Source organism: Spea bombifrons, chromosome 11 (assembly GCF_027358695.1).
Source record: "Spea bombifrons isolate aSpeBom1 chromosome 11, aSpeBom1.2.pri, whole genome shotgun sequence".
Classification (NCBI taxonomy): Eukaryota; Metazoa; Chordata; class Amphibia; order Anura; family Pelobatidae; genus Spea; species Spea bombifrons.
Genome location: NC_071097.1, coordinates 3,789,764 through 3,802,141, shown reverse-complemented (window position 1 = coordinate 3,802,141; position 12,378 = coordinate 3,789,764). Strand labels below are relative to the sequence as shown.

At 38.6% G+C, this 12,378-nt stretch overlaps 1 protein-coding gene across 2 annotated transcripts in view; it reads left to right on the top strand.

Annotated features, from left to right (window-relative positions):
* Nucleotides 1-12,378, top strand: part of GRID1 (glutamate ionotropic receptor delta type subunit 1) — a 319,319-nt gene that overhangs the window by 156,869 nt on the left and 150,072 nt on the right. The window lies entirely within an intron of this gene.

Below are 12,378 nucleotides of genomic sequence, written 5' to 3'. Positions count from 1 at the left end.
CACTGACATCGGGTACATCAAAGCACTTGACGTGTAGTTTGCCATACACATTACGTCAGTAAATAAAATAAAACAACAAAAAAGTGTATAGTCCGTGAAAAATGAAATTGTGAAGGGTAAAGAGAATTGCGGCAAAAAAAATGATTTTATCCCCGCCAGAGAGAGGGTGAAATTGAGGATTTTTGTGAGCGATATGACCTCAAGTGAGCATAAGGTCTGTCACGCTGCCAGCGACGACATCATAATGTCTTTTACTACATCGTTTTACTACATCGACGCAATGGGGCGGAAAGAACAGTAGCTTTATCAATGAAGAACTTTGTTTTCAAGGTCAAAAAAACAAACCAAATGCACAATTTAATACAAAAAAAAGCTTCCAAAGAAGTTTGCGCGATGGATACCTTTTTTTGTGTGGAAACTTTGGCTACTAGAGATAAGCGGCCTTCTGACAGGCCTTCTGCCAAACTGGGCAACACTGGTCTAATGGAGGCCTCCATATTGCAGGGGGGGGGCGCTATGGAGGCCTCCACCATAACGGTGGTCTGAAGTGCCGCTCCTCAGTCCCCTCATGCCGGCCCGTGGACAACAAAAGTAGGACGGTGTGTGTCTGTGAGTGTGTACGGACGTTGCTGTGTGTAAGTATGCTCTATAAATTCTTTTCATCGCCGTCGTAGCCGTTTGCGAGGAGCCTGTTACGTATTTTGCTGAGTTGCGGAACATGCTTCAGTGGACATCTCTCACGCTAACGTCACGTTTATGTGTACCGCGCCGCACACGCCAATGGCTAATGTGTTCCAATGGCTCTTTATCACTCCCATCACTCCCGTGTTCCAATGGCCCTTTATCACTCCCATCACTCCTGTGTTTCGATGGCCCTTTATCACTCCCATCACTCCTGTGTTCTAATGGCCCTTTATCACTCCCATCACTCCTGTGTTCCAATGCCCCTTTATCACTCCCATCACTCCTGTGTTCCAATGGCCCTTTATCACTCCCATCACTCCTGTATGCCAATGGCCCTTTATCACTCCCATCACTCCTGTGTTCCAATGGCCCTTTATCACTCCCATCACTCCTGTGTTCCAATGGCCCTTTATCACTCCCATCACTCCTGTGTTCCGATGGCCCTTTATCACTCCCATCACTCCTGTGTCTCAATGGCCCTTTATCACTCGCATCACTCCTGTGTTCCAATGGCCCTTTATCACTCCCATCACTCCTGTGTCCCAATGGCGCTTTATCACTCCCATCACTCCTGTGTTCCAATGGCCCTTTATCACTCCCATCACTCCTGTGTCCCAATGGCCCTTTATCACTCCCATCACTCCTATGTCCCAATGGCACATTGTGTTGGTTGATCCAAGTTTAAGGTTGAAAGGCTAATTGCACTTCATTGGTTGATGGCAGAGGAGGCCCCTGCCGGCGACCAATAGAGTTGCTCATACGGACCTTTAAAAATCTTGGTGCCAAAGCTGCTGCATAGTGCGTACTGCGTTAACCCCGTATTAACCCCTTCTACAACCCTTTTGCAATTATGTTACAGCCAGAAATGTCCTTGTTTTCCCACGGAAACAGAGAGTGACCCCAAACTTTTGAATGATAGTGTGAGCGTGTGTATGTGTGTGTATATATACAGTATGTATGTATAACGTTTAAAGTTGAATATGATGATAAACTATGCTAATGATCATTTCTTTTTTAAAGATCATTTTTCTGGAAAGCTTATTAACCTTTATATAATGTTAAGTTATAAAACTGATTATCTCTTCTGAATAATTTTGTTCACGAGACTAAAAAGCAGCATCATTTATTTTCCTGCGTATTTCATATTCTCTTTTAAACATAAAATTGGACGGGGAATCGGCCCCTATAAATTTGTACATATTTTTAGATACTGACAAGACTGCAGGAAAACTTTATTCTAACAAAAATTGTACTTATATAAATAAATATATATATTTTTACATTTTATATATTTATTATATATATTTAATAATTTTTCTGATTATTATTGGTTGATTAAGTTCACGCTGACACATTCCTCTGAAGGGTTAAACACATAGAAAAAAAAATAATAGGCTTGCATAGTGTCTATGGCAAGAACCTATCGCTGCCTGCTTCAGAGCCACATGACAATTGAGTCTTCCCAGCAATAAAATCTGAATATTTCTGACATTTTTACATGATTAATTAATTATTTTTATAACAACTTGGCAGTTCAACAGTAATAAGAGTGATGCATCTAATGCTGCGTTTAGTTACAGAAAACATAGAATTTCGCCCAAAACCATGTTGGTCTGTGGTGTAGTCTTACGTTCAGGATAACCTAAGACAAGACCAAGGGCCGATTAAGGGTCCGGGTTTCTACATAAGGACTAGATGTGCCACATGGTCCTTATCTGCCGTTAAATCAACAGTTCTTCATTCAAAATATTGCATCATTGACCATTTAAGGCAAAATTCTACATAATAACATTTATTTGAAAAAAAAGACCTATCAAGCTCAACCCTTCCCCCCTATCCTTCCTGCTTTTGACCCAAAAGACTGCAAAAATTAAGCTATTTTATACATTTTGCCAATTGGGGGGGGATAAAATCCTTCTTGACCCCAAAAGGCCATCAGGTTTCTCCTTGAATCAAGAAGCTCTAAAATATTAATGCTTATTCTGTCATTTATAGTCCTGTATGTTCTGCTTTTTTGAAGGCATCTGTTGTATCTGATAGAACCCTCTCTCCCGGCAGTGGATTCCGTGCTTTTATTGCCCTCACTGTAAAGAACCCCTTCCTTTCTTGAGGACGACCTCTTGTTCTTTGTACATTTCTGTCGCCGTTGGCCCTATTCATCGGGGACGGGCAAAGTGTCCGTGGCAAGGTATCTGAAGGTCCGTAGAACATCATAAATGGTCCTCCACAGACCCCAGTAAATGTCCACCATGAGCAATGATGTTTCCAACCCCCTCGCTATCCATTCTGTATTAACGAATGAGTTCTGGGAAGGACGTGGTCGTTGAAGTATGTCGATAGTTGTCCCTTTAGGACTTATTCGAGCTAATTAACACATGGCCTGCGTTTGAAGGCCACCGTCCTGGTCCTCATGCCTACAATTCATTGTCAACGAAGCAGCTTGATCCTTAGATCAACTAAGGTATGAATAGATTCTGGTTGTTAAGGTACTAATGAGTTACGGTAAGCGGTATTCTTAATTAAAGCGTAAATGTGACAGGAAGCTTCATAACACCCGGGATAATAATGCTCAGAGATCGGAGTAATTAGCATCTAATGTAATTCTTTATCATCCCCGTAATCGCTGCATTTCATTAATATATACATTGCAGGTGTTTAATATAATCCAAACTGTTCAAACATTATATCATTAAAATGCTAATTAGGTGGTTTGTAAGGAACTTTGTCAACAGAATTTTGGTAGCAGGGTCCTCCTTTTTTTGCGAATCTACGGCTACATATTATCCATTTTTGTTGCTTTTGAAACAGGTTATTTTTTTTAGCGTTAAAAACCATATATTTTATAGAAATGTCCTTCTTCCTTGGATAGGATAAATACATTTATATATTTGTGCTAAACTAAGGGTTATGGCACAAGACATTGTGGTCTTGGGGCAAGAGTGACCCCTGACGTCGTGATGATGCATAAAGGTGTTATTTAGAGTGATTTAAAGAGACATTCATCCTTTGAGAAGGCACAGAACCCTCATCATGACCCCATTTTTCTATATATATATATATAAATAAATTTAGATTTTTAGTCTAGCGTTTGGAACTAGTAAGAAATCGAACCTAACTTGCCCGTCAACCCGCGTTGAGAACCTGTGCTATGACATCATATTGAGGCCCTTACCATCAGCGTTTTTTCCACAAGGTGGCCATGTGGGAGCTGCGGCTGAGGTCTATGCGGCAAAAGCCACGGACCTTGCTTGTCTTAAACACGTCTTGTCATGGTAGCAGGCCGCCGTATTAGGCTGCCAACTCCATGTACTGATCCCTGCCTGTAGACGTGGATCTGATTTGCATGGACGTGGGACCTCCAATGGGGTTGACGTGAAAGAAGGCTGCCATTCAGCTTAGCTTCTTATTGACAACCCCAATTATACTACAGACGAGTATTTTCTGTTGAGCGGTTGGGGGTCGGAAGCCTCAGGATTCCATCCAACATGGGATACATGGTCTACATGTAGTTCATATGTAGTTTGCACTGTAAATGCTAAGGTATTGTTCAAATTTCACCTATACATTACCCTATGACCTCAAATTGAAGGACCACCTATACATTCCACTTAACGTATGGAATGGAAAGATAGTATTTAGTATTGTTATTATAATTCCTATTAATCAATGGACAAGAATGATATCTATTAATTTTACTATTAACAAAACGACGGCTGTTTTTTGAGTTATTTAAATTTAAAATTCATGTAAAATCACTGAAATTACCAAAAAAAAAAAATGAAAGCAAAAATTGTATTCAAAATACACCGCTATACATTAATTACCTTTCAATCGATTCCTTTACATAATAAATCTTAAATGTCGGAGCTTTCATCATGCATGAGTTACATATATGCGCTGATTTATAACCTTCCTATTCACATCATTTCTTTTAAATAACACCAAAAAGGCTTGCACAATTATTATTTTTTTTTTTTTTGGTTTGTAGCCAAGCCTGTGGTACATTCTCCCGGACCCTAAAAAAACCAGCCGTCTCCAAACAAAAATCATTATTAAAAATAATAATAAAAAAAAAATACAATAATAGTTTAAATGTATAAAAAGATTAAATATATACCTAATGGGAAGCCCTGGTGATGTCATAATTATTAAAAATCGCTTCGGTTTAGGCATCTCCAATAAAAGAGAAAAGGAGTAAAGAAAAAGGTGCAAATAGCAAAAAAAAATATTAATATTTTGTCTTTATTTATTATTTAAAAGGATTTTATGGGTATTGTAGCTCTAAAGCAAACACTGGATGCAATCTTGGGCATGTGCTTAGGGCTCCTAGCCTTGGGGGCCCCAAGTGCTCTAATGGATATCTAGCCAACGCACCACCAATGGTCTTCAACCCATGCCAGACCATGTGAACGTTCTGCTTCTCGATACCTGGGCACTTATGATGTCATGCAAGTGTCTACCCATAATATGTGGGGGTTCCTCTGATGTCACATGCTGCCCTTTATGACATGGACACCATCGCAATGTCATGGGCTGTGTCACCCATGGAATCCCGTATCTCCGCATTTCTTAGTGATGTACATCGCCTGATTCAGACACATCAAGCCTTCAACCCCACCCAAGGTCACTTCGAGATGTTGAAAGTCATATCCTGTCCCACAACCACCAATAGGGAGTTCAGGGAGGTGACGAGGTCAACTTCTAGAATACACGGCCTAGGGAATTTGTCCCATGGATCTCTTCTTGAGACGGATGAAGGTGACGCTCATATACCTACACGAAATAACATATCTCAGACCATATTGTGATACTCTAGAAAACACATCTTATGTATCTATCATCTATCCAATTATTGATCTGTCTGTCGTTCTCCGCAGAAGACATCACCTCATATCATCGGTAACGTTATTCTTCATGTTATGTGAAAATAGATTGCCCGGGAATCTTATTTACAGCGGGCAAGTCTGAACGGCTAGCGGCTAGGTGTTTATAGCAATGGCGGCCTACATTTTAATGGCGTCTATCTTGTCCGTCTTTCTCTTTATTGCTTTGATATCATGGAATTCGCGTATATAGAGAAAAATTATGTGATGTTTTGGTTGTTGGTGGAGATGAACGCGCTTAGCGGACAAGTCCCTATATTTTTGCGTGTAACCTATACGGGTAAGTGTAGTAGCCAGCATTGCTGAATCCAATTGGGGTATCTTTGTCCGACAAAGACACTCCAACCGTCCCAAGAGTCCCAGGGTTTCGAGCAAGGAAATGGGACCATGGAGGTGGCGGTGCACTGCAGCTCTGGAGCTGCAGCTTCTCCCAAATATACGTTTTTCTTTTAATGGATGCGTGTTGAGTATATAAAAAGGACATTAACATGCGTTCTTCATTGGTGGACCTGAATAGGTCCCTGGAAGGTCATTTAGATGGTGGAATGAGGCTTTGGTCCATGCGGGGTGGTGGTCAAAGAAGCTGGAGAGAAAGAGTGAACGTCGGGATGAGATAAGACGTGGGAGAAGAATATAAGACGAGACCAAGGACTGATTAAGGAACAACGGGCTGACCAGATGGGCCGAATGGGTCTTCTCTGCAGTCATAGTCTACGCTCCTACGACAAATCGCCCGATTATTTTCTTTTTTCGCAGCACAGCACCAGCTCCGCTAGTAATCTTTTATTTCATCACGCGGGAGGCTCTCGCAACAGCGATTTCAAATGCAGCGTGTTTGATTTCTTAACTCCCATATTAAGGGTCAATTCCCTGTCCTGGATTTCCTAATCACGTCAATAAATGAGTCTCTTGACAAGACATAAAAGCGTTTTTATTACCGCTCAATATGTGTCAAGGTATATAAATGTACATTTTCGAAAAGCACTGCTGCAAATTGGTGAGAATAAATTCGGGATATAGCAAGAAGACAACTTGGAAAATAACGACATGACATAGAATGTTCTAGAAACACACGCACACGTGCGGAGATGCCAACGAAGAAACCAGTTCAATGGGGGGGCTTTTTAGTCCAAAATACATATTTCTTTATTTTTTTTTTAAATATAATATAATATTTGTAGGTGATTGATTGTATTTTTTGTGATAATAACCACAGTAGCTTTTTTGCCCAATTTACATAACATTCCGTTTTTTAACAAAAAAATAAAATAAATAAATTTGCTATAATGACCACAGTAGCTTTTTTTTGCCCAAAATACATATTTTTCCCCCTTAAACAAAACATATATATTATTTTTTTGCTATAATGACCACAATAGCTGTTTAGTCTTAAATGCATAAATGTCCCTTTTTTATATAGAAGATATTTATATTTTTTTAACATTTTTTTTGCTATAATGACCACAGTAGCTTTTTAGTCTGAAATACATAAATTTCCTTTTTTTTTAATAAATTTTTTTTTTTTTGGCCATGATTTTTTTGAGCCCTAAGGACCACAGTTGCTTTTTAATATCAAATCCATACTTTTTTCACACATATATATATATATATATATATATAAAAAATCTGCCATGATCTGCTTATGACTCTTCATACCATCGATTAAACATAACTATCCTTTCATAACTGAGGGAGCGACATCATAGGGGCCAAAATGAATCTTAACACAAGCCGTAAAAAAAAAAAATTAACTTTTTGTAGTCTTTTTTATTTGAATTGGCGAGTTGCAGCGCTTTTAACCCCTTAGTGACAAAGGCCGGCACATGTACGGGCTCAAAATGCCTTGTTTTCAATGGGTTTAGGGGCCGCCCGTTGTCCTTAGGGGGTTAATTATGCGGCGGTGACATTCAGTGGGTTAATGCGGGCTTTGAACAGTACAGACACGGAAGCTTTTTTTTTTTGCGCTGTGATCATAAAGATCTTAAGGGTTTTCATCAAAGACATTTTCAAATTACAGATTTTTAACTGTGTGATTCCTTTCACAGATAAAGGTTGGGGGAACGGTGCTTCCATTATAAAAAAAAAATAGAAATGTTTCCAGTACAGTAAATTAACCCCTTAATGGCAAAGCCCGTACATGTACGGGCTCAAAATGCATTGTTTTCAATGGGTTGTCCTTAAGGGGTTAAAAAAAAAAAAAACTGTGTACAAGAACTCATTGATGCAATTTTCCTGCTTAATTATCTAGTGCGTTTGATTAAAAGCCTTTTTAATGTATTCCTTCTTATTCGTAAGATGATAAAAGCATCTGGGTCCGTCTTTCTGGACCGCCGTCATGGTGATAAATAGCAGTAAGGCATGAAATATTCTACCTGCGGTGCTTCGCCGCTCCAATTCCGTAAAGCCGTTTCTTAAGCCGTATTATACGCTGACCGATGTTCAAGACGGAGCATCGGAAAAGCTGAATTCTTCATGAATAAGAAGCCCAATTAACCCCTTAATGACAAAGCCTGTACATGTACGGGCTCAAAATGCATTCTTTTTAATAGGTTTAGGGACCACCCATTGTCCTTAAGAGGTTAAAATAGAGTCCGACGATCGGAGAAAAGTTTCCTTTTGTTATTTGGTTCACTTTGGGCCTTGAGTTAAATTACCAGGAATATGAATGAACAAAAAAAAAAAAAGAAGAAGAATGAAGAACTAATTCACCGCATACGCATTTGCCCCATTCCCTAACTGCCCCTAACTGAATGCCACACTCTTAATATACTTACCTCCAGTCGACTCCAGCGTTGGCAAATGTTACAGACAGGGGTCTAGTGAGATCTCCCCCCCACATCAATAGCAATAGCTTTCCTGCCCCTAATTGGCCGCTTCGGGCAGCCAATCACGGGGAAGAGTCGTCCGATCACAGAGAAGGGGAAGCTGCCACTGTAGACCCGCAGCTTTCACTAAAGACAAAGGTTTGTATGTATGAATTAGATACGCAAAGTAGTTTAACCCCTTAAGGACAATGGGCGGTCCCTAAACCCATTGAAAACAATGTACGGGCTTTGTCATTAAGGGGTTAATATCCGTTCTTCTTTAGAACGTTGTCTAATTGGAAGTGTTCTTTGAGTGTTAAGTCTATTTTTCTTTGCTGTAAGGCATTGGCAGCCAGTGGCTAGGAAGAGACGGTACATTAGAGCGCCACCGAAACGTGTCACATCGCCAGCTAGTTCAGTATTAGTGTATTAACCCCTTAATGACAAAGCCCGTACATGTACGGGCTCAAAATGCATTGTTTTCAATGGGTTTAGGGACCGCCCATTGTCCTTAAGGGGTTAATGGTTAGGTAGGAGCCAGCTTTGTTTTGTCTGAACGAGCCGAGAAGAACGTATTTGTTTTTTGTTCGTGAACACATCATTACTCCGGCAGAGACACAGCAGTCCGCCAGAAGACCCAGAACTTGCTATATTTCACTGCCACGTCTCGGGCCGTAATCAATCAAAGCGGCAAAAAGAGAAACCAACTAATTAAGGCTCTTGGAAGCCACGTCTACGTAAAAGAATATCTCGAACGAGTAAATCCGGGAGCCCAAGTCAACGTCTTAGAAAGGAAGCTTTATTTTAGGAAGGGGCCACCACGAAAACAAAGAACGATGGGTGGACAACGTACAAAACGAGGAAAGGGTCCCGCTCTTATGAGGTTACAATCTATATTTGGGTAATTGATTAAGTGGTGTGGATATACGACTATAAAGATCAGGGCTGTATTTTTACCTTTGGACTTTTACCATGGACCTAACCCATGGGCAGCACCACCAGCAGCTTCCTTCGCACTGCTGAGTACCAGGATATGATGTCACATGATGTCATATATGATGTCCTTTTAAGGAATGTGTGGCATTGGGGGAAGTACGGAGGCCTGGCGGGCCAGAATACACCACTAATAATGTACAAAATAATTATTTCCCCAAGAAAATAGTCAATTACCAGCTGGAATGGCCTGAAATGACCAAAAAAATCACTGTTTCCCCTTTTTCCTCCCCTGATGCCTCTTTGTTCTATTTGCTGGGTATGAGGGTATCGCAGGGTTCTACAGCCCTAAAAGCCCCGATAATGTGTATAGAAACAGCAGACAATTGGGTTATTAATTACATTGTGTGAATAAAATACATTATTTTTATATTTGTCTTTCTCGGTTACTCAAATAGTCACACAAAAAGTATAGCCGTTGCTCCTCCCCTAGCCACACCTCTAACCACACCCCTTTAAAAAAAACGTCCTTTTTTGGCATACGAAAATTCTGTCCGCCACATGAAACTACATAGAAATTGACTAATATTTTGTATTAAATATACATTTATTCGTATAAAAAAAACATAACATCCATTATTTCTTTACAAAGGCTATAGTGACTTTTTAGTTTTTTCCTATTTTTAACGCCAAAAGACGAAAGCGTATACATTTTAAATGAATATTTTCTTGCCGCTACGACATCAGACAAGCTCCCCTATTGTTAACTGCTATTAAAAATACATGTTAGAATATTTCCAGAATTAATTGTACTTTTAAAGCAAAAAAAAATAGCTATTAATTTACCCAATCCTTACTTCTTATTGTTTTTTTTTCACTGTTTGCAATTGTTTTAAGGGATCGAAACATTTGTTCCGTAACACCAAGAACAAGGTTTAAACTTTAATCTGATTATCTCTGTGTACTTATAAAATATACAGCAGTCCAGAAGCTCTCTATAGGACCGTACCTAGAGACCTCATTATATTCCTTTCCTTAATCTGATGCGGTGTAAGCTTTTATAGTAAAGTTTCTGATTTTTTTTTTATCTTTTTTTTTTTTTTCTTTTTATAGAGTCTGTATGATTTATTCAGGGATATTTTTTATTCTTTATTTTTTTAAACAATCTGTATGATATTTTTCTTCTTATTTTATATTTTTATACAGCCTACATAAGATACCATGGCATATTTTTTTTTTTTTTTTAACAATATGTATGATATTTTTTTTATTATTTTATATTTTATATTTTATTTTTATACAGCCTACATAAGGTACCATGGGATATTTTTTATTCTTTATTTATTTTTAACAATCTGTATGATATTTTTTTCTTATTTTATATTTTATTTTTATACAGCCTACATAAGGTACCATGGGATCATTTTTTATTCTTTTTTTTTTAAACAATCCGTATGATATATTTTTTTATTATTTTATATTTTATATTTTATTTTGATACAGCCTACATAAGGTACCATGGGATAATTTTTATTCTTTTTTTAAACAATCCGTATGATATTTTTTTTCTTATTTTATATTTTATATTTTATTTTTATACAGCCTACATAAGGTACCATGGGATATTTTTTGTTCTTAGTCTGTAAAGTCTGTACATGATACTGTTGGATATTTTTATTCTTTTTTTTATATATACAATCTCTACAGGGTAACCTGGAATTGTTTAAATATTTTTATGTTATTTTATATTTTTCACTGTTGGGTATTGTTTTTCTTTTTTTTTTTTATTTCATCTTTTCTTTTATACTATGTGCGCAAGGTTCTGTAGGATTTTTTTCCAAGGGAAAATGTAGACAATATCCAGCTGGTACAATACAAATATTGTCAGGATTATGACCAAGCTTTCAAACATGATTCTTTCGTCGACTGATTTCGGGGATTATAACAGTACGTGATCTAGCAGAATAAAAAAGCGCAACCTCTAACTCCAGCAGGTCCAACTGAACATACAATTAAGGCTGATTTCTGCCATGCACTTTGGAACTGTTGGCCAGTGGAATGAAACCAGTAATTTTACAAGCACTTAAAAAAAAATGCGAAAGAAGAAGAAGAAGAATAAATACGGTGTCCATTTGCTTTAGCCCTTTGAGTATTGATGGTCGGGAAATATTTTTCTCCTTGGGAGGCTGGAGTGTTTTTTTATAGTTAAGTGATAATCATATAAACGTCTTACACTTTATATAACTATGTTACGCTATTTATAAATGTGTTGTATATAATAAATATAATATTATCATTATATATATTATTATTTTCCCATATATGCCAAACTATTGTAATTCCAATGAAAAATCAGTCTAGGCTACCCAGAGATCTCCTTCTTTTCGGGGAGAGGCATCCTTAGGGGTAACATGGCTGTAGGATGGAGACCCAGGGAGACCTTATCAGGTATGATAAGGGGTTGTACATACATGTAGAGCGCACACAAAGATCATGCGGGTGACTGTGATCTGCCCCCCCCCGGCTACCCGGAGCGGGATTCGAGGAGGAGGTCCTGCCGACGTTAGTGGGCGGCCCCGTGACATCGGTGGGTGGTCATGTGATCTCAGTGGGTTGCGAGATACACGTTATTTTGGGGGGAGAAGTGGCGCAACGCTGCACCCGCGACACTGAGTTTCCCCGCAGTGCCTCGGAGACCCAGAGAAGCAGCACTTCCCCCGGAGTCGCAGGGGCGACACTTAAGAAAAAGGGTTACATTTTATGATGATACACAATCTAGAGAGTAAATACACATTGACTGCACGACACCCTTTTTGTACCCTACTCCTATGACCCTCATCATCGTTCTGTTTGGTCATTCGGCAAAATAAAGCACTTTGCAGATAAAGGCGAGGACATGCGGTGTCAAATTTTTTTTTTTTTGTTAACAAAGAAAAGAAACTAGTGATTATGTCCGGTTCAGTTTCAATAGAAGTAATTTTTACTCTTAAATTTAATAAAGATCAGTATTTCAATTTTAAGTAATACTCCAGTAAAACATTTGGCAAATTAGTACTTCTCGATCATGAAAATTG